The following is a 20737-nucleotide window of genomic DNA, read 5'->3' on the forward strand; positions in this document are numbered from 1 at the left end:
AATTAGAACAATGGCTATGGGGCTAAGATGGATCATGAATGTCTCACACAATGAAATGTTAGTAGTACATGTGTTTCAAGCAAGCAAAACTAAAAATAGTAATCAAGGCATAAGAGACAGAGACATTACGATTGCATAGATAAGAAGGTGTGCATGATACATTGCATAAAGATATAAGTGGCACACCAAACTTAGTGTGACACTTTCATTTGGAATTAATGCAAGTATCTTGTAAGAATTGGAACCAAATTTTGTTGCATAGCAACACCAAACTTAGAATATAATCGTATGTCAATTTATTTGAATTAAAACTAAGTAAGTGAAACTGTTATTTGTTAAGTACAATCACCAAGCCAAGAATCTGTCATGTATAAAGCTCTCTTGGTAATGTATTAACAAACACAGTAAATAAGCAAACTAAAATGAAAGCATTTAAAAAAAAATAGAAAAATGACTAAAGAAAGTGGAATGAAAAAGTGTCAAATTAAAAGAGAAAAATGAAACTGCAGAGGCATTATGATTATGCAGACAAGTAGTGTTGCTTGAATGAATTGCATAGAAAATAAGTGGCACACCAAACTTAGAATCTTGGTGTGTCACTTTCATTTTTGACTTGATGCAATCATCCAAACGGGATTGAAAACAATTTGTTGCAAGGCAACACCAAACTTAGAATGTGATCATATGCCAATTTATTGAAATTTAAACAAAGCAAGGAGAAGAAATGTACCTACTGTCTACCTTTCTTTACTTTCTTCCTCTTCTTCCAATTTGTTAAGAGAAATGACTTCAAAGGAGGAGAAGTTTCAGCTACTGTCCCTTGCCTTGGCTTTTCCTCAGCAAGCTTCCTTTTGCAAATGGCTTGATTGATCTTGCTTACTGGATTAGGGACAGGATTGGTGCTTTTGTTAGTTGCCTTCACTTCTTTGAATCCAAGTCTTGGTTGCTGTGTGATTATTGGAGTTTTGCATTCATCCAGAGCCTTTTGTATTTGTGGTTCTATGAACTCCTCCTTTATGTACTTCTCTGCCTCACTTGAGTTTGGAATGACTTCTTCACTTTCTTGCTCCTCCCCTTCCTCTTTTACACCCAACATTTGTTTTAATAGCTCTATCATGGGGGAGGTTTGTGAAAGTTGTGAGTCTTCATGTTCTCTTGTCATCTCAAGTGCAGTTTCAGGTTCAACCACCTCATTCTTCATTGAAAGTTCACTTGATGCAGTGGCCTCCTTATCTTGCTCTTCCACTTTATCCTTCACATCCATCAATTGGTCTTCATTTTCCTTGCTTAGTAGTTCTAAGCATTTATCTGTGTCCTCCAATTGCTTATCTGTCTCCTGAGAAAGGATTTCTAGTTCCCTCCGGGATTGTTGATATTCCTCCGCCATTCTGTTGAACCTAGACTCAAATTCTGAAAACCATGAGTGGTTCATGGAAGTTTGTGTGGGTGGTGAGTTTTGAAAGGGGCTTTCGGTTGAAGTATGGTCAAGTGATGATATCTCTGGATGAATATCATATGGAGCACTAGGATTCCCTTCCCAGCCACCATTAGAATCATGACTTGCATTATTTTGTGGTGGAGAGAAATATCCTATATGATTTTCTTTCTCATCTTGTGGTTCTGAAGCATAGCTCCATGAATTGGAGTGCCCAGAATTTGAAGTTTCTTGGTGATATCCCCAGCCATCATTAGAGATTGGTGATGGTGGGTGATATCCCATAGAATTTGTTTGATCATAAGATGAGTTGAACTCCATTTGAATTTTGTAAAACACAACACCAAGGAGAATTGAAATTCATATCTCAGAAATGAATTTCTTAGTGAGGCAATAACTCAAACACCTTGGTTTCAACTTAGAGCAGAGAACAAAAACAAAGAAAATGCTTGATCTAGACTTCTCACCCACTTAATCATTGTTGATCTAATCAATCCCCGGCAACGGCGCCAAAAACTTGATGAGTATTTTGATGGAAAAATAAATTTCTCCCAAAACACACAAATCTAACCGGCAAGTGCACCGGGTCGCATCAAGTAATAAAAACTCACGAGAGTGAGGTCGATCCCACAGGGATTGATGGATCAAGCAATTTTAGTGGGTGATTAGTTTAGTCAAGCTGACATTTAGTGAATGCTCCCTAGTGGAGCCAGCTTCCTACAAATATGAAACAGATGCCTATTTATAGGCATTTTTACAAAATGAAAATGAAATTCAAAACAAATTACAATTAAAATGAAATTTCTATTCTAACTATCTCTTGTGCCTTTGAGTGGTGTTTATTGGGTCCTTGCTCTTGATGGAATTGGGTTGATAAAGGCCTTGGTTGATTGCTCTTGGAGTCTGAAGAGGAACCGAATTGAACCGGGTTGAGTTTGCAAAAGTTGGTGCAAAAGTTAGAGCAAAAGTTAGGGGTCTAACTTTTGGTCTAACTTTTCATATCAGCCCACAAAATTTGCTGCTATCCACGTTGGGGCAAAAGTTAGGGGTCTAACTTTTGCTCCAACGTTGGCCTTTACTTCATTTGGAGCTCTGTAGCTCAAGTTATTCTTGTTGGAAGTATACCCCTTCAAGCTGTTGTGGTGTGTGGCGCCAACGTTAGCCTCAAAGTTAGGGGGCTAACGTTGGCGCAAACTTTTGCTCCTCCCCTTGTGAATTTCATGTGCCAACGTTAGCCTCCAAGTTAGGGGTCTAACGTTGGCGCAAACTTTTGGTGCCCAGGGGAGAAATTCATGTGCCAACGTTAGCCTCAAAGTTAGGGGGCTAACGTTGGCGCAAACTTTTGAAGCCCAGGGGAGAATTTTCAAGTTCCAACGTTAGCCTCCAAGTTAGGGGGCTAACGTTGGGGTTAACTTTTCAACCAAAAGTTTGTGCAAAAGTTTGATGCTAACTTTAGGTCCAACTTTTTGCTTCCTGGTTCATTTTCATTTATTCCATTGTCTTCTCTTTACTCCTAGCCATTCCTTCTTGCTTCACCCTTTCTCCAAGCCTTCTTCACCTATCATTAATCAACCAAACACATCAAAGCTATGCTCAAAATCATGAGATATTCATTCTTTCATAATATGTGACAATTTTAGCATAAAACCTCATGAAATAGCATGAATTCATACATGGTTGATTAAATCAAAGGAAATATGAAAATCTACCCAATTGGCTTGCTTATGGATCAAGAAAGTGCATAAAACCTATTGAAACCAAAGGAAAAAGGCATAGAAAAACATGACATGGTAACATGTCATCAACATCTCAACAATATTTTTACGTGAAGATATAGAACACTACGCCTACAGCAAGAAAATAAGAAGTGTCACTACCAAACAACTCGGACAGAATAAAAAACCAGGACAAAAAGTGCAGCAAGCACATAGCAAACAAAAGGGCGTCCCAGGGTTCGCAAGAAACAAGAAGACTATCACCAGAACCGAGGAACGACCTTTGGAGGTAACAATGCAGATACAGCAAAGGAAGAACATAGGGGATCAAAACCCTAGTCCCTTCACCAAAAAAAAAAAAGAAAAAGATGCAACGGTTCACCCAAGCATCGACATTTCCGTAAAAACAAAGCAACCAATACAGAAAGATTTCAAAAAATAAGCCATGCAACAATCACCAGAAGCCAAACGCAGAGGAGAATAGCAAGCAAAACTAGAATAATAATAAGAGATACAAAATAGAAGTACCAACCTATAGAAAGGAGAAAAACAAAAACAATGGGGCACAGCAAAAGCACCAGCAATCCACAAGCACCGCTTGAAAGAAAAAGGGAAGCTTGGGGCAAAAATCAAAAGGGCCAGACGAACAAAAATCTTTGCAGAGAAATAAGAAGTAAGGAAGCAGAGGAAAGAAGGAAGCTGAGAAAGTAAAACCCTTTTTTTTGATTTCAAACAAAAAGCAAAGAGGGAAACAAAACGGTAAAAGGAATAAAAAACCTAATCAATAGGCTTTTAAAGCGCTTGCACGTTCCTAAGGAAGTTAAACGCACTCCGAAAGCATGCTGCAATTAAGAAGCTAAAAACGCTTCGCATTAAAGCAGAAGCAACGCCAGACTCGCATGAGGAGGAGCTACTTAAAACCAGACCAAACCAATGCTCGAGCACGACTTCCTCAATGATCGAAGCCTGGAAGCACGAGCTCATGGGAAGATCGAAGCTCGAGCAGGGACACTGTTCATACACCAGTCCGAGCTATATGGCCGAGTTAGATGAAGACAAAGGGACCGACGTCATGAATGGTTGGCCTATTGCTGAGCTCTTCGCGAAGATCTCGGATAAACGCCTCAGAAGCCCAAGAAGGCCCAAAGCAAAAGGATCACCGCTCACCAGAAGGTGGTTGCCCAAAGGATAAAGATCTCCTCCACAAAAAGATAAGATAAGATAACTAACTTATCTCAAAGGAAGATCATCAAGCATTACTATAAATACACTGGAGCACCCAGGTATAACTCATACTCCAATTCTACTAAAAACCTGCCTAAAGCCCGTACTAACTTAAGCATCGGAGTCTCTTGTAGGTACCACCCCCCTCCGGTGATTAAGGACCGGCAGCATCTCAAGCTCCAACAAGTTGGGCACGACAGCCTTGGCCAAACCAGAAGATCTCATCCGAGTTCGACCTCCCAGTTTCAGGTAACCCACGGAACACTTGGGAAGAGTCGCGGTGGACGGGACCCTTTGTGGTCACATGAGTATCCCCATATGGACATGTAGAACTTCAAAGCAGACACTCTGATGAAAGATTCACAGTATGGACAAAGTGTCAAACATTACCTAGGGGATAACATGGAGCAAGAAAGATCTACACTGCTACTAACATGACATTAAAGAAGCACTTGTTGGGAGGCAACCCAACCATGAGTAGAGTACTGTTATTTTTATTATTTTTGTTTATCTCCATTTGATTTCATTCTCATTAATTTTCATAGTTTTCCTTGTTTTGATTTTACATTTGTGATCATGTGTAGCACTTAGAAACAGTGACAGAGACGTTCGAGATGGAAAATAGAACACCCTGGGGAGAGCCCCTTGCTGGCGTTGAACGCCAGACAAGGAGGAAGCTGGGCGTCCAACGCCTATAGAGGAGTATTTCTTGGCGTTGAACGCCAGAATAGGAGCATTCTGGGCATCCAACGCCCCCTATGGAGCATGCACTGGCGTTGAACGCCAGAATAGAGATGAAGCTGGGCGTTCAATGCCCTGGATGGAGCAGTTCAAGCCCATTTTGATCCCCTATGGGCGTTCAACACCCATTCCTAGCATTGAACGCCAGGCAGGGCAGGCAACTGACGTTTTCCAGCTTTCCCAGCTAGTGGGTCCCACACAAACTCCACCTACCCCATAAGAGAACAGCAAGGACTACGTTTCCTTGCTTGGGGACAAGCAAACTTTTTAAGTTTGGTGTTGCAGTGCAAGCTCTGGGTTTATGCTAAAGGAAGGTGGATCATCTTCATCAGCAGTCACTATAAATGAGGTGGTTAAGTTTTATTATCCCTTCCTTTATCTTATTTCTGATTTTCTTTTCTAACTTTAGCGTGATCACAAGTAGTATTTTGTTAGTTTCTAGTTTTATTTACTTTTTTTTATTTTTGTTATAAGATATCCTATGTATCCATCACCAAGCTTAAAGGAAAAATTTATTTGAAAAAGAAAGAGTGAGATACATAAGTTTTGAGTATATCATAAGATATTCTAATTATTTAAGATGTGGTGGCCTTATCTATATTTTCTGAATTTATGAACTAACAGTGCATATTTGATATTGAGCTTAAGTCTATTGGCTCTTAAAGAACAGTGAATTTAGAGAAGTATTATTGGTTCTCTGAAAAATAAAAATATTGAGTCTTGAAGTAAGAAAAAATGGCAAAAAGAAAAATAAAAATAAAAAGAGAAGAAAAAGAAAGCTAAAAAAATCGAAAAAGAAAAATAAAAGAACAAGGATCCAAGGCTTTGAGCATCAATGGTTAGGAGGGTCAAAAATGGCTTAAAAATCTCAATTGAGTTGCTATCACTAACTAAATGCTTGTGGTGTGAAGGTGTCAAGTGAAAATCTTGAGACTGAGCAGTTAAATTCGTGATCCAAAGCAAAAGGGTACGCTTAAGAACTCTGGATCACGACTTTAACTGCTCAGTCTCAAGCTTTTTCACTTGACACCTTCCCACCTCAAGCATATAGTTAGGGACAGCTTGGTTGAGACGCTTAGGCCAAGATTTTTGTTTCCTTTAGGCCCTCCTAACCATTGATGCTCAAAGCCTTGGACCCATGCTCTTGTCTTTTAGTTTAAAGAGCTATTAGCTTTTTGCTCTTGCCTTTTGGTTTAAAGAGCTATTGGCTTTTTCTTAAAAATTATTTTTTTCTTTTTCTGCTATATATATATATATATATATTTTTTTTTTCGCAATTTTTTTCGCATAAATTGATTTTTTTGCTGCTTTTTCTTGCTTCAAGAATCAATTTTTGGATTTTTCAGATCACCAATAATACTTCTCCTTTTTCATTATTCTTTCAAGAGCCAACATTCTTAAACTCCAATTTCAAATATGCATTGTTCATTCATACATTCAGAAAATAAAAGCAATGCCACCACATCAAGATAATTGGACTATTCTTAAGCTAAAACTTGAAATTCATGCATCTTAATTTTCTTTTTCAAATAAAATTTTCTTTTAAGTAAGGTGAGAGATTTATGGAACATTTTATAACTTTAAGACATAGATAGAAATGATCATGCAGTAAGAACATGAGAACAGACAACAAAACATGATGGAAAACAGAAATATGACATAAAAGCAAGGGGTGATGGAACGGAACCACATTAGTGACAGCGATTACCACTTCCTCTAGAGAATCCAATAGAGCGCTTGATGTCTTCAATGTCACTCCCTTGTCTTTGTTGTTCTTCCCTCATAGTTCTTTGATCTTCTCTAATTTCATTGAGGATGGTGGAATGCTCTTGATGCTCCATCCTCAGCTGATTCATGCTAGAGCATAATTCTCCCACAGAAGTATACCATTGATCCCAATAGCTTTGAGAAAGAAAATACATTCCTTGAGGGATCTCAGGGATCTCATGTTGAGGTGGTTCCACATGCTCATGTTGTGGTTCATGTGCCGGGTCTCTAGTATGCTCCATCCTTCTTTTAGTGATGGGCTTGTCTTCCTCAATTGGAATGTCACCTTCTATGACAATCCCAGCTGAATTACATAGGTGACAGATAAGATGAGGGAAAGCTAATCTTGCTTGGGTAGAGGGCTTGTCCGCCACTTTGTACAACTCTTGAGATATCACCTCATGTACTTGCACCTCAGTTCTGAGCATGATGCAATGGATCATGATGGCTCGGTCTATGGTCACTTCGGACTGGTTGCTAGTAGGGATGATAGAGCGTTGGATAAATTCCAATCATCCTCTAGCTATGGGCTTGAGGTCAGGCCTTCTTAGTTGGATAGGCTTGCCTTGGTTAAGGTTAGTGTTCCGAGGGTTACCTGAAACGGAGTGGTCGATCTCGGGCGAGACCTTCTGGTCCGGTTATTGCTACTTGTTCATACCCTGGGTCGAGCTAGACGAGCCAGGTTGGATGAAGACAAAAATGACCGACTTCTTATAAAAGTTGGTCGACACCGACCTCTTCCCAAATAGCTCGGCCAAATTGCTATAAGGGCTCAAGTAGGCCCAAAGCAGAAGATGACAGCCCACCTAAAGGCGGCTGGCCAAAGATAAGGGGACCCACCCACAAAAAGATAAGATAAGATAACTAACTTATCTCAAGGGAGGTCACTCCACACTATTATAAATACACTGGAGCACCCAAGTATAACTCATACTTTGATTCTACACAAAAAAAACCTTCCTAAAGCATGTGCTAACTTAAGCATCGGAGTCTCTTGCAGGTACCACCACCCTCCGGTGATCAAGGATCAGCAGCACCACCAGATCCAACAAGTCGGACACGACAACTCTGGCCACCACAAAAGATCTCCTCCGAGATCGGCCTTCAGTTTCAGGTAACCCTCGGAACACTATTGTATCGACTTGTTGCAGCGGAGGAGCTTCTCAGTCCTTGGTCTCCGGTGGGTGGTGGTACCTGCAAGAGACTCCGATGCTTAAGTCAGTACGGGTATTAGGCAAGTTTTTTGTAGAATTGGAGTATGAGTTATACTTGGGTGATCCAGTACATTTATAGTAGTGTTTGATGATCTTCCTTTGAGATAAGTTTGTTATCTTATCCTATCTTTCGTGGGTGAGATCTGATCTTTGGCTAACCGCTTTCTAGTAGTCAGCGGTCTTTTTGTTCTGGGCCTCCTTGGGCTTCTGTGGCGATCTTCTAAGCTCTTTGAGAAGAGTTCATTGTAATGGGCCGACCTTTTAAAGAGGTCGGTCCCTTGTCTTCGTGCAGCCCGGACCCTATAGCTCGGTCCAGGGTATGAACAGTGCCCCTACTTGAGCTTCGAACTGTCCACGAGGTTGTGCTGCCGAGCTTCGACCTCTTTGGGGAAAGTCGTGTTCAAGCATCTGTTCGGTTGTGCCCAGTTTTCTCCTTCTCGTGCAAGTTTCGCGTCTTTAAATGCTTCTTCAAAATGCAAAGCGTTTTTGTTTTTGGTCCTTAATTACTGCGTCATTTTTCGAGTGCGTTATTTTCTTGGGAGCATGCAAGGGCTTTTAAAGCCTATTGATTTGGGCTTTTATTCTTTTTGTCATTTCTTTTCCCTCTTTGAATGTTGTTTGAAATAAGAGGGATTTTGCTTTCTTTCAGTTTCTTAGTTCTTTTTTTTGCTTCTATTCTTCTTTCACATTTCTGGAGAAAGAGCCTTCTTCTTTCGGTTTGCCCCAAGCTTTCTTCCTTCTCTGAAGTTTTGAAAACTTTTTTAGTGTGGATCATTCGTGACTCTGCTGTACGCTTGCTGCCACTGTTTCTTCTTGCTGCAGGTTGGTACTTGTCTTATGCCTTTCGCATTTTCCTTGTTTGATAGTTGCAATCCTCCTTTGTGCTGGCTTCTGGTGATGTTGCATGCTTTTATATCTTGAAAAGTTTTGATCTTTTATCTTGTTGTTTGTTTAAAACATGTTGGTGCTTGGGTTTTTAGTTTTCATTCGTGCTTTCCTTTTTTACTAAAAGGGCTAGGGTTTTGATTCCTTGCGTTTCTGTCTTTCTGTATCTTTCATTGCCTCCAAAGGGTGGTCCTGGATTTTGATGGAGGTCTTCTTGTTTCGTGTGAACCTTTGGGCGCCCTTTTGTTATTGTGTTACTATTTGCTTGTTTGCTTTTTCATCTTTCATATTTCTGGCCGAGTTGTTTGGTAGTGACACTCCTTTTATTTTTCTTGCTGTAGGTATAGTTTCTATGTCTTCTCGTAGAAATATTATTGAAATGTCTACTAAGGGCCCCGTGGTATGGCTGACTGGTTAGATTTTGTAGTGTTAGGATGTGTTACTATACCAGACCCAGAGTATTGTGAGAAGTTTAGGAGGTTTCATAGGATCTGCGAGAATAGGGAGAATGAGAAAAACTACGAGCTGTTGTTGCCTGACCCTGAGGAGAGGGTTAGTTTCCCTCCCTTAAGTCGGGCAGAGTGTCCCTTCTTTTATGCTTGTGACTGCTTTTTTACCAAGTTAGGTATTAATCTTCCCTTTAACGCGTTTAAAGCTGATATCCTGTGGAACTGTAATGTGGCTTCTTCTCAGTTTCATCCAAACTCTTGGGCTGTCATGAAGATTTTTCAGTTGTTGTGTCAAGGGCTGGGTGTCTAACCTACCATTTCTCTTTTTCTTTATCTGTTTGTGATGACCAAACTGGGGGTGGCCAAGAAGAAGGCTTCTTGGATCTCCTTCCACGATTTTAAAAACTTTTATTTTAAAGTCCGGGCTGTCGAGGATGTTCACCCCTTCTTTCTAGATGAGAACAATGAACCGACTTTCCCTCTTTGGTGGCAAAAGGACCCTGTAGTTCTTAAGTATCCTTTAGAGAGTCTTGATGAGGTGGAGAGGACCTTTGTGGATATTTTGGAGGAGCACTGGAGGGAGCCTCTTCATCTGGATACTAAGAGGTTTTTAGGGGATCCCGCTCTTCTCCGTTCTGAGCTAGGTAGTGCCCGACTTCTCAAAGAAATTTATTATTTTTTGCTTGTCATTTGTCCATTATGTGACTTGTTTCTGTGGTTTCCTTTTTCTAGAGATGGTTTCCAGTTCTGATTCAATAAAGTTCTTGCGGAAGACCAAGAAAACGGTGGCCGCCCAGAACATCCAAAAGAAGGCGTCGGAGAAGGGTACTAACCAGGTTCCTCCAAAGAAGCCAGAATCTGATCCTCAGGGTCCGAGGAAGGTCATCCCGACCCCTTGAGTTCGGGTGGCCTCTACTGATCCACCCCTGGCGACTTCTGGAGCTGCCTCTTCTCCTTCTTTATCTGGCCCCTCCCCCAAGTGGCTGAGGACTGTTGGGGCTTATGATCTTAATGACAAGGTATTCAATGGCATGGCTTTTGCTGCGGAGCATATTGCCCCTTTCGGCTTCGTTCCAACTGATGATGTATCCATTCTTCATCATCTTGATTTCATATCTAGCAACAGCATCTGGATGGCCCATCTTAGCGCCGCTCTGTCTAGGGATTTCAAGAAGTCTCCCATCCATGCTACTAGTGCTTTCCTTGAGAAGGCTAAGGTTGATTATGATAGGGTGGAGGGGTTGAGGCTTGAGTTAGAGGCAAAGAATGTTGGGTTGGAGCTTATGGTGGAGAGGGAGAAGGCCCGGGCTACTGGTGCAGAGGCGACTGCTAATTTGGTTGAAGACATGACCAAGAAGGCTAAGGAGAGCTACACCTGGACTTATGGCAAGCTTCTGGAGGTTAAGGAGAAACTTCAGTCTTCTTACGATGATTATGCTGAGCTTCAATGCCACATGGTGAATGGCATGACTGCTCTATATGAAAATTTAAAAGCTCTGGTCCAAGTTCTTGCTCCAGATGCCAATCTTACCTTGTTTAGTATGGACAGCATTGTTGAAGATGGTAAGATCGTGCCTGCTCCTGATGATGATGAGATCCCTGTACCGGACCCTTCCGCCAAATCTTCTGCAACCCCATCTACCGAGGCGTCCCAACCTAAGGTTGATCCCGAGTTGGAGATCTTGAATGGCTTGGATGGTGTTGTCGGAGCTATTCCGATCTCAGCTATCCCTCCTTTTCCTCAGGGTGCAGCGACTGGGGCGAAGGTGGACCCTTTGTGATTCTATCTTTTATTTCTCTTTTTATGTATTGATACGGTCCGAGTTGTGGACCTTTGGAACTCTTGGTTTTTTAACTGTTTGCATAACTCTTCTGACACTTTATAGTTACTCCCTAGCAACTTTTGGTTTTTAATCAAAACACTTTTACTCCTGGGTTACTGTTTGGGTAACCTTTGAGTTGTTAATGTTTTAATTTTTTTTGTGTTGATTTGTTCTGGTGGTGTGCTGGCTGACTTTGACGAAAACGCTTTTGTCTTTAGGTTGTTTTCTCAACTTTTTATGGTGGTAGTGTTCCTTGGGTTTTCCAGCCATGCCTTAGGTTTAGGTGTTTGAGCTTTCCAGTCGGCATCTTTTCTGACGATTCTTGAGGTAGTGTTCATTTTATGAACTTCTACCTTTGCTTTTTGGACGTTGCCTTTTAGTTGTGTTGTCAACCTTCTTGCTTTGGTGATATCGTCCTTGCAGCTTTTTAGTCGGTTTCCAAAAACTTTGTAGGTAGTGTTCTTTTGTAGAACCTTTTCTTTTTAGTTTATTTGGACAACTTTCGAGCCTTGTGTTGGGTTTGAGGTTGCGTTTTTGCTTTTTAGGTAGCGTCCTTTTCGGACCTTTACCTTTTAGCTCGGCGGTTTTGGCATTTACCTTTTTGGGCCTTCGCATGGCTAAGTAGGCTTTGTTCCTTTTTTAGTGATCCTTTAGCTGGTCCGACTTCTCTGTCGGGCCTTTTCAAGTTTTTTTTGCAACCCTATTTTTTGTCCGACCTCGTCAGGTCACTTTGTACCGGTTGCTTTTATAACTTCTCACATTAATTTTGGCTTTGTCGCTTCACCTTGTCGACCTCTATCTGATCGGACGATGAATTTTGCATTTTTTGAGCATAAACTAATGCAGCTTGGCAGGAAACATTTTTAGGGAATCTCTATCTTTATTAAAACGAAACGTGATAAATAAAAGTGTACGTAAGAGTATGTACATGTGTGGGGCTACCCTGCAAGTCGGGCCACCTTGGGGCCTTGGCCTAGTGTCCCATTAAAAAACCCTTTAGTGGGGAAAAAGAGTACACCTTGGCTCAAGGCCTTTGTCTAACTATAGTACTTTCTTAGGTTACAGGCGTTCCATGACCTCGGAAACTCTCGCCCTTGGAGGTTGGCCACCTTGTAGTAACCTTTTCCTAGTACTCCCGTGATTCGGTTTGGGCCTTTCCAGTTTACTGCCAGCTTTCCTTCTCCTGACCGTCCTATTCCGATGTCATTTCGGATTAGGATGAGGTCATCGGTAGCAAAACTTCATCGGACTACCTTCCAGTTGTACCTTGAGGCCATTCGACATTTCAGGGCTTCTTCTCTTATCGGAGCTCTTTCTCGGAGTTCTGGAAGCAGGTCGAGTTCTTCCTTTTGTGCTCAGAAGTTGGCGTCCTCGTTGTTGAAGATCACCCTAGGGGATCTTTCGTCTACTTCTATGGAGATCATTGCCTCTATTCCATAAGCAATTCAGAAGGGCTATTCCCCGGTGGTGGAATGTGGCGTTGTTCGGTATGCCCACAAGATTTGGGGAGATCTTCAGCCCAGGCTCCTTTTGCATCCTATAACTGACGTTTCAATCTAGCCAACATGACTTTGTTGGCGGCTTCTGCCTGTCCGTTAGTTTGTGGGTGTTTTACTGAGGTGAACTGGTGCTTGATTTTTAGGTCAGCGACCAGGTTTCTGAAGCCCGTATCGGTGAACTGTGTCCCGTTGTCCGTGGTGATGGAGTGGGGGACTCCAAACCTTGTGACAATGTTTCTATACAGGAACTTCCGACTTCTCTGAGCGGTGGCGGTGGCCAATGGCTCTGCTTTGATTCGCTTTGTGAAGTAGTCGATTCCTACAATAAGGAATTTGACTTGCCCTGATCCCTGGGGGAATGGTCCGAGGAGGTCGAGCCCCCACTTTGCGAATGGCCAGGGCGAGGTGACGCAAATGAGCTCTTCAAGAATGCATATGAAAAATAAGAAAAGACACAAAACAAGAAAAATTTAAAGATCAAACAAAGACAATCATCAAGAACAACTTGAAGATCAATGAAGAACAAAACTCAATGTATGGATTTTCGAAAACTTTTGAAGAAAGATTAAAAAGATGCAATTGACACTAAACTTAAAATTTGACACAAGACTCAAAGAAGAAACACAAATTTTTGGTTTTATGATTTATTAATTTTTTTTAATTTTTCAAAAATTAATTTGGAAAAAGAAAATAAATAAATTCAAAATTTTTAATAGGAATTCCAGGAATCATGCAATGTTAGTCTAAAGCTTCGGTCCAAAAATTTAGACATGGCTTAATAGCCAGCTAAGCTTTAAGTGAAAGCTCCGGTCCAAAAGATTAGACATGGCCAAATGGCCAGCCAAGCTTCAGCATACAAATTAGACATACAACAGTCAATTAGATGGGAATCCAAAAGCTCTTGTAATGATAAGTGGAAGCCTCAGTCCAAAAAAATTAGACATGGCTTAATAGCCAGCCAGGCTTCAACATATCATCTGAAACTCTAGAATTCATTATTAAAAATTCTGAAGAACAAATATAAATTATATAGTATTATTTTTTTTTGAATTTTTCAAAAATAAAAAAACTTAAAAATAAAATAAAATTACCTAATCTGAGCAACAAGATGAACCGTTAGTTGTCCAAACTCGAACAATCCCCGGCAACGACGCCAAAAATTTGGTACGCAAAATCGTGATTATTCGTTCCCTGGCTATAGTGCCAAAAACTTGGTGTGGGAGAACGTGATCTCAAGACTTCTTCACAATTCCGTGTAACTGACCAGCAAGTGCAATGGGGCGTCCAAGTAATACCTTACGTGAGTAAGGGTCGATCCCACGGAGATTGTCGGCTTGAAGCAAGCTATGGTCATCCTTGTAAATCTCAGTCAGGCGGATTCAAATGGTTATAAAGTTTTGATAATTAAAATATAAATAAAACAGAAAATAAAATAGAGATACTTATGTAATTCATTGGTGGGAATTTCAGATAAGCGTCTGTAGATGCTTTGTTGCTTCTGAACTTCTGCTTTCCTACTGCCTTCTTCCAACCATGCGTTACCTCCTTCCATGGCAAGCTGTATGATCCTCTCGGATGAAAACAAATCCATATGCGCTGTCACCGCACGGCTAATTTTCTGTCGGTTCCCGCTAGCATCGGAATAGGACCATTGTCCTTTTGCACACTGTCACTGCACCCAACATTCACAAGTTTAAAGCTCGTCACAGTCATCCCTTCCCAGATCCTACTCGGAATACCACAGACAAGGTTTAGACTTTCCAGATCTCAGGAATGCTGCTAATGGTTCTAGCCTATACCACGAAGACTCTGATCTCATGGAATGGAATGCTCTGTTGTCAGGAGAGGCAAACATGCGTCGTGAACTAGGAGGCCAAGAGATACACACTCAAGCTATTGCAGATAGAACGGAAGTGATTGTCAGGCACGCGTTCATAAGTGAGAATGATGATGAGTGTCACGGGTCATCAGATTCATCAGGTTGAAGTGCGAGTGAATATCTTAGAGAAGAAGTAGGTGTAAGTTGAATAGAAAAACAATAGTACTTGTATTATTTCATGAAGAACAGCATAGCTTCAGACCTTAATCTATGGGGTGTAGAAACTCCACCGTAGAAAATACATAAGTGAAAAAGGTTTGGGCATGGCTGTGAGGCCAGCCTCCAAATGTGAACATACAAGTTCCAAAATGATCAAAAGATCAAAAATGATTCTACGATGTAAAATAAATCACTAAAAGCAGTTTATATACTAAACTAGTAACTAGGGTTTACAGAAAATGAATGACTAAGTGCGGATAGTGTAGAAATCTACTTCCGGGGCCCACTTGGTGTGTGCTTGGGCTGATCATTGAAGCTTTTTCGTGCTTTGACTGTTCCTGGAGTTAAACGCCAGCTTTGGTGCTAGTTTGGGCGTTTAACTCCAATTCTGGTGCCAGTTTGGGCGTTTTACGCCAAGATATTTTAGGCTGATTTTGAACGCCCGTTTGGGCCATCAAATCTCGGACAAAGCATGGACTATTATATATTTCTGGAAAGCCCAGGATGTCTACTTTCCAACGCAATAGAGAGCGCGCCAATTGGGCTTCTGTAGCGCTATAAAATCTACTTCGAGTGCAGGAGGTCAGAATCCAACAGCATCTGCAGTTTTTTTTCAGCCTCTGAATCAGATTTTTGCTCAGGTCCCTCAATTTCAGCCAAAAAATACCTGAAATTATAGAAAAATACACAAACTCATAGTAAAATCCAGAAATATAATTTTTAAATAAAACTAATAAAAATATAATTAAAAGTAATTAGAACATACTCAAAACTATGTAAAAATAATGCCAAAAGGGTATAAATTATTTGCTCATCAAAGGTCGTCCAATAAAAGCCGGCTCGGAGTACCTTTTTGGATAGAGTCCGTGCCCCGAGGTAATTGCCGCACATGCCGTTATGAACGTCCTCCAAGACCTGTCTTGTGGCAGAAGTCGGGACACACTTTAGGAGGGGTGTTGAGATTCCTCTTCTGTATAGGACGTCGAGTATCAAGGTGTAGTGTTGTGCCTCCCGTATGAGCCTCTTTGCGTCATTCTTTTCAGTGGAGAGTGTTTCGAACTTGAGGAAGTAGATTATGGGGGTCTCTGTCCTTGGTCCACGTCTGCTATGTTTAGGACCTTCTCTTCCCCTAAGGTTGATGGGTACTGTAGAGTTTCTTGGATGAGGCTTCTATTATTTCCCCCTGGTTTAGTTCTGGCTAATTTTGAAAGTGCATCGGCTCGGGCGTTTTGTTACCGAGGTATTGTCGGATCTCATGTTCCATGAAATTCCTGAGCTGTTATTTGGTTATGTCTAGGTACTTTTTCATGGTGGTATCCTTTTCCTGGTAACTTCCTTCTATTTGCGAGGTGATTACTTGTGAATCGCTGAAAATGGTAAACTTTTGGGCTCTGACCTCCCTAGCCAGCTTCAAACCAGCCAGTAGGGCTTCGTATTCGGCTTGATTGTTTGAGGTGGGGAACTCGAATCTTACGGAGAGTTCGAGTTGGGTCCCATGGTCGCTTTCCAGGATAACACTTGCTCCACTTCCGGCTTTGTTTAATGAGCCATCAACATAGAGGTTCCATTTAACGGGGGTTCTTGGGGCGTCAGTATACTCTACAACGAAATCAGCTAAATACTGGGACTTGATGGCCGTGCGAGCTTCGTACTTGAGGTCGAATTCGGACAACTCGATCGGCCATTGTAGGATTCTTCCTGCTAAGTCGGTTTTCTGCAGGATGCCTTTTATGGGTTGGTTGGTTCGTATTCTGATGGCGTGGGCTTGAAAATATGGTCGAAGTCACCGGGAGGTAAGTATAAGGGTGTAGGCGAACTTTTCTATCTTTTGGTAGTTTATTTCATTCCCTTGCAAAGCCTTGCTGATGAAGTAGACGGGTTGTTGCCCGTTTTTGTCTTCTTAGACTAGCGCTGATGTTATTGCCCGACTTCCAATGACGAGGTATAGTATCAGATCTTCTCCCTGTCGAGGTCGGGTCAGGATGGGTGGTTGCCCCAAGAATATTTTGAAGTCTTGGAAGGCTTGTTCGCATTCTGGGGTCCATTCGAACTTCTTCCCTTTCATTAGTATTGTGTAGAAAGGGAGAGATCTTAGCGCTGACCCGGCCAAGAATCTGGACAGGGCCGCTAGTCTTCCGATTAGCTGTTGTACCTCTTTCATGCAGGTCGGACTCTTCATGTTGAGCACGGCTTGGCATTTGTCTGGGCTCTTCATGTTGAGCATGAACCCTAGGAATTTGCCGGCCTGTACTGCAAAGGTACATTTCGTCGGGTTTAGTCTCATACCGTGCTTTCTTATGGTGCCCAAAACTTCGGCGAGGTCGGGCAGCAGTGTTTCTTATTTTTGGGTTTTTATTAGCATGTCATCCACGTAGACTTCCATTAGCTTCCTTATGTGGTCGGCGAACACTTTGTTCATCAACCTCTGATATGTGGCCCCGGCGTTCTTGAGTCTGAACGGCATTACTTCGTAGCAGTAGTTCGCTCACGGGATTAGGAACGAGTTCTTCTCTTGGTCGAGTCAATGCATTGGGATCTGGTTGTACCCTGAGTAAGTGAAGAACGGATTTTTGCTAGTAAAGAATTCAAAAATAAGTTCTCGTTGCAAGTATAGTTTCTAAACTAACAATAATCCTTTCGTACAAAAACTTGTTTGTCACTAAAGCGAACCCAATAAAAATAATAACCGAAGTATTTAAACCTCGGATCATCTCTCTAGGAATTACAGGGAAGTATTCTTGTTATTGGTTATGAATTTTCTGAGAAATTTTTGAATGAGGAATGGAAAAATAAATGATTATAAATTAAAGCAATGAAAATTGACAAGAGGTTTTATGTAATTAAAATAAAAAGCCTTGACTAGGAGAAGATTAATTGGAAGTTCTATCCTTGTTAGATTTCCCAAGATTAATATTAATAGGTTGTTGTTTCTACTTAGTTAACCCTTATTGAATAAAGGAAAGTCAAGTAGGGAGCCAACTTCTATTCACAAGTCCTAATCCTCTCCCTTGGGAAGGATTAGCATAGTTACTAGAGAGCCAGCCAACAATTCCCAATTACAAATTTACTCTTGAGTCTTCCAACTCAAGGGTCTCTAAATATTAATCAATTCCAAAGCCAAGAATGTAAAAAGCTAAATTAAAATCATAAATATGAAATACCTCAAATTGCATTAAATAAAGAAATCAAATCTAACATGGAGTTCATAAACCAAATTGGGAAAATAAATAAACAAGAATGATAGAATAAATAAAAGTAGAAGAGAAATTAAATTAAAGGAACATTGAACCTAGAATTGAGAAGAAATAAACCTAAAACTAAGAGAAATTCTAAAACCTAGAGAGAGGAGAGAGCCTCTCTCTCTAGAAACTACATCTAAAACCTAAATTGTGAATGAATCTGAAGTTCTCTTTGATTCCTCCACTCTGCAGCCTCTAATCTGTGTTTTCTGGGCCGAAACATGGGTCAAAAACAGCCTAGAAATTGCCCCCAGCGATTTCTGTAGTGGTAGTACGTCGCGCATGTCGCGCGTACGTGCCAGGTGCGCGTTCTCGGCGATGGACTTTTCGCCAATGTGTGCGTGCACATCAAGTGCGCGTGCGCGTTACCTAGCTTCATGGCCACAATGAAAAATTATATATCATTTCAAAGCTCCGGATGTTAGCTTTCCAACACAACTGGAACCGCCTCAATTGGACCTCTATAGCTCAAGTTATGATCGATTGAATGCGGAAAGGTCAGGGTTTACAGCTTTGCAGTTCCTTCAATTTCTTGTATTCCTTCCACTTTTGCATGCATCCTTTCCATTCTCTAAGTCATTCCTGCCCTGTAATCTCTGAAAACACTTAACACACATATCATGGCATCGAATGGTAATAAAAGAGGATTAAAATTAGCTAAATTACGGCCAAAGAAACATGTTTTCAATCATAGCACAAAATTAGGAAGGAAAATGTAAAACATGCAATTTACATGAATAAGTGTGAGAATAATGGATAAAATCCACTCAATTAAGCACAAGATGTACCACGAAATAGTGGTGCATGAAATCTCCCCACACTTAAACATTAGCATGTCCTCATGCTAAGCTCAAGAGAAACTATAAGAGTGAAGAGGAATGGTAAAACTTATGAAATGCAACCTATCTATATGAATGTAACTAAATGCAAAAATACTTCTACCTGCTTGGTTAAAAGTAAACAAATTCTCCAAGACAGAAATAAATCAAATTCCACTAATTCAAATCATACAATAAAAGACAGGTAAAGTTGTAAGAAGATAGCTCATGAAAGTAGGGAACATAGAATCAAGCATTGAACCCTCATTGGTAATGTATATGCACTCTAATCACTCAAGTGTATAGGGTAATCCACTCTAGTCTTCTCCAGTCATGCTTTCTAAACTTTGTTCTTCACCTAACCAATCAACAACTATTTAATGTACCAATGCAAACATCATGAGGTCTTTTCAAGGTTGTAATGGGACTAAGGTAAAGGTGAGGATATATGTATGGCTAAGTGAGCTATAAATTGAATCCTTGACTAACCTAAGCTCTCACCTATACACATACTCTATATATTTCTAAAATCATGCCTAGCTACCCAAAGTTTCCATTTTTGCATCTCATACTCATGCATCAACTTTTCTTTAATTTATCACACATGCATTGATCTTTCATTAATTTAACATTGGGGTAATTTTTTCCCCTTATTTATTTATTTATTTGAATATTTTTGTAGTTTTTTTCTTTTCTTTTCTTTTTTTTTGAAAGCAAAAATAATATGTCAATGCATATGTGATGACTACAATTCACACCCCATTCAAAAATTGGTGAATTAGTTCTTTTGGCAAGCGCACCAAAATTATCATCAAGTAATAACCGACAGTGGAGTGGGATCGTATCTACAGAGATTGGAAAATTCGAGCAGTTTTAATTAATTGATGAATTAGTCAAGCAGATCAATGATGAGCGGATATTTTATACGCTTTTTGGGGTTAATTTCATATAATTTTGAGTATGTTCTAGTTAGTTTTTTGTTTATTTCCATTAGTTTTTAGGAAAAATTCATATTTCTGGACTTTACTATGAGTTGTGTGTTTTTCTGTAATTTCAGGTATTTTTCTGGCTGAAATTGAAGGAGCTGAGCAAAAATCTGATTCAGGCTGAAAAAGGACTGCTGATGCTGTTGGATTCTGACCTCCCTGCACTCAATACTAGTTTAGTATTTAAACAACTTTTAGAGACTTATTTTATAACTCATGACATTTTAGATCTAAACTTTGTACTCTTTGATGGCATGAGTCTCTAAACTCCATTGTTGGGGGTGAGGAGCTCTGCTGTGCCTCGATGAATTAATGCAAGTATTTCTATTTTCCATTCAAACACGCTTGTTCCTATCTAAGATGTTCATTCGCGCTTAACTGTGATGAAGGTGATGATCTGTGACACTCATCACCTTCCTCAAACCATGAACAGGTGCCTGACAACCACCTCCGTTCTATATCCGATTGAATGAGTATCTCTTAGATCTCTTAATTAGAATCTTCGTGGTATAAGCTAGAACTGATGGCGGCATTCATGAGAATCCGGAAAGTCTAAACCTTGTCTGTGGTATTCAGAGTAGGATTCAATGATCGAATGACTGTGACAAGGTTCAAACTCGCGAGTGCTGGGCGTTAGTGACAGACGCAAAAGGAAGAAGGATCCTATTCCAGTATGATCGAGAACCAACAGGTGATTAGCCGTGCTGTGACAGAGCATGTGAGCATATTCTTCACTGAGAGGATGGGATGTAGCCATTGACGACGGTGAACCCCTACATACAGCTTGCCATAGGAGGACGTGCGTGCGTGAACAAGAAGACAGAGGAAAGCAGAGATTCAGAAGACAAAGCATCTCCAAAACTCCAACACATTCTCCATTACTACATAACAAGTAACCTTTAAT

This window comes from Arachis ipaensis, chromosome B01 (assembly GCF_000816755.2).
Source record: "Arachis ipaensis cultivar K30076 chromosome B01, Araip1.1, whole genome shotgun sequence".
NCBI lineage: Eukaryota > Viridiplantae > Streptophyta > Magnoliopsida > Fabales > Fabaceae > Arachis > Arachis ipaensis.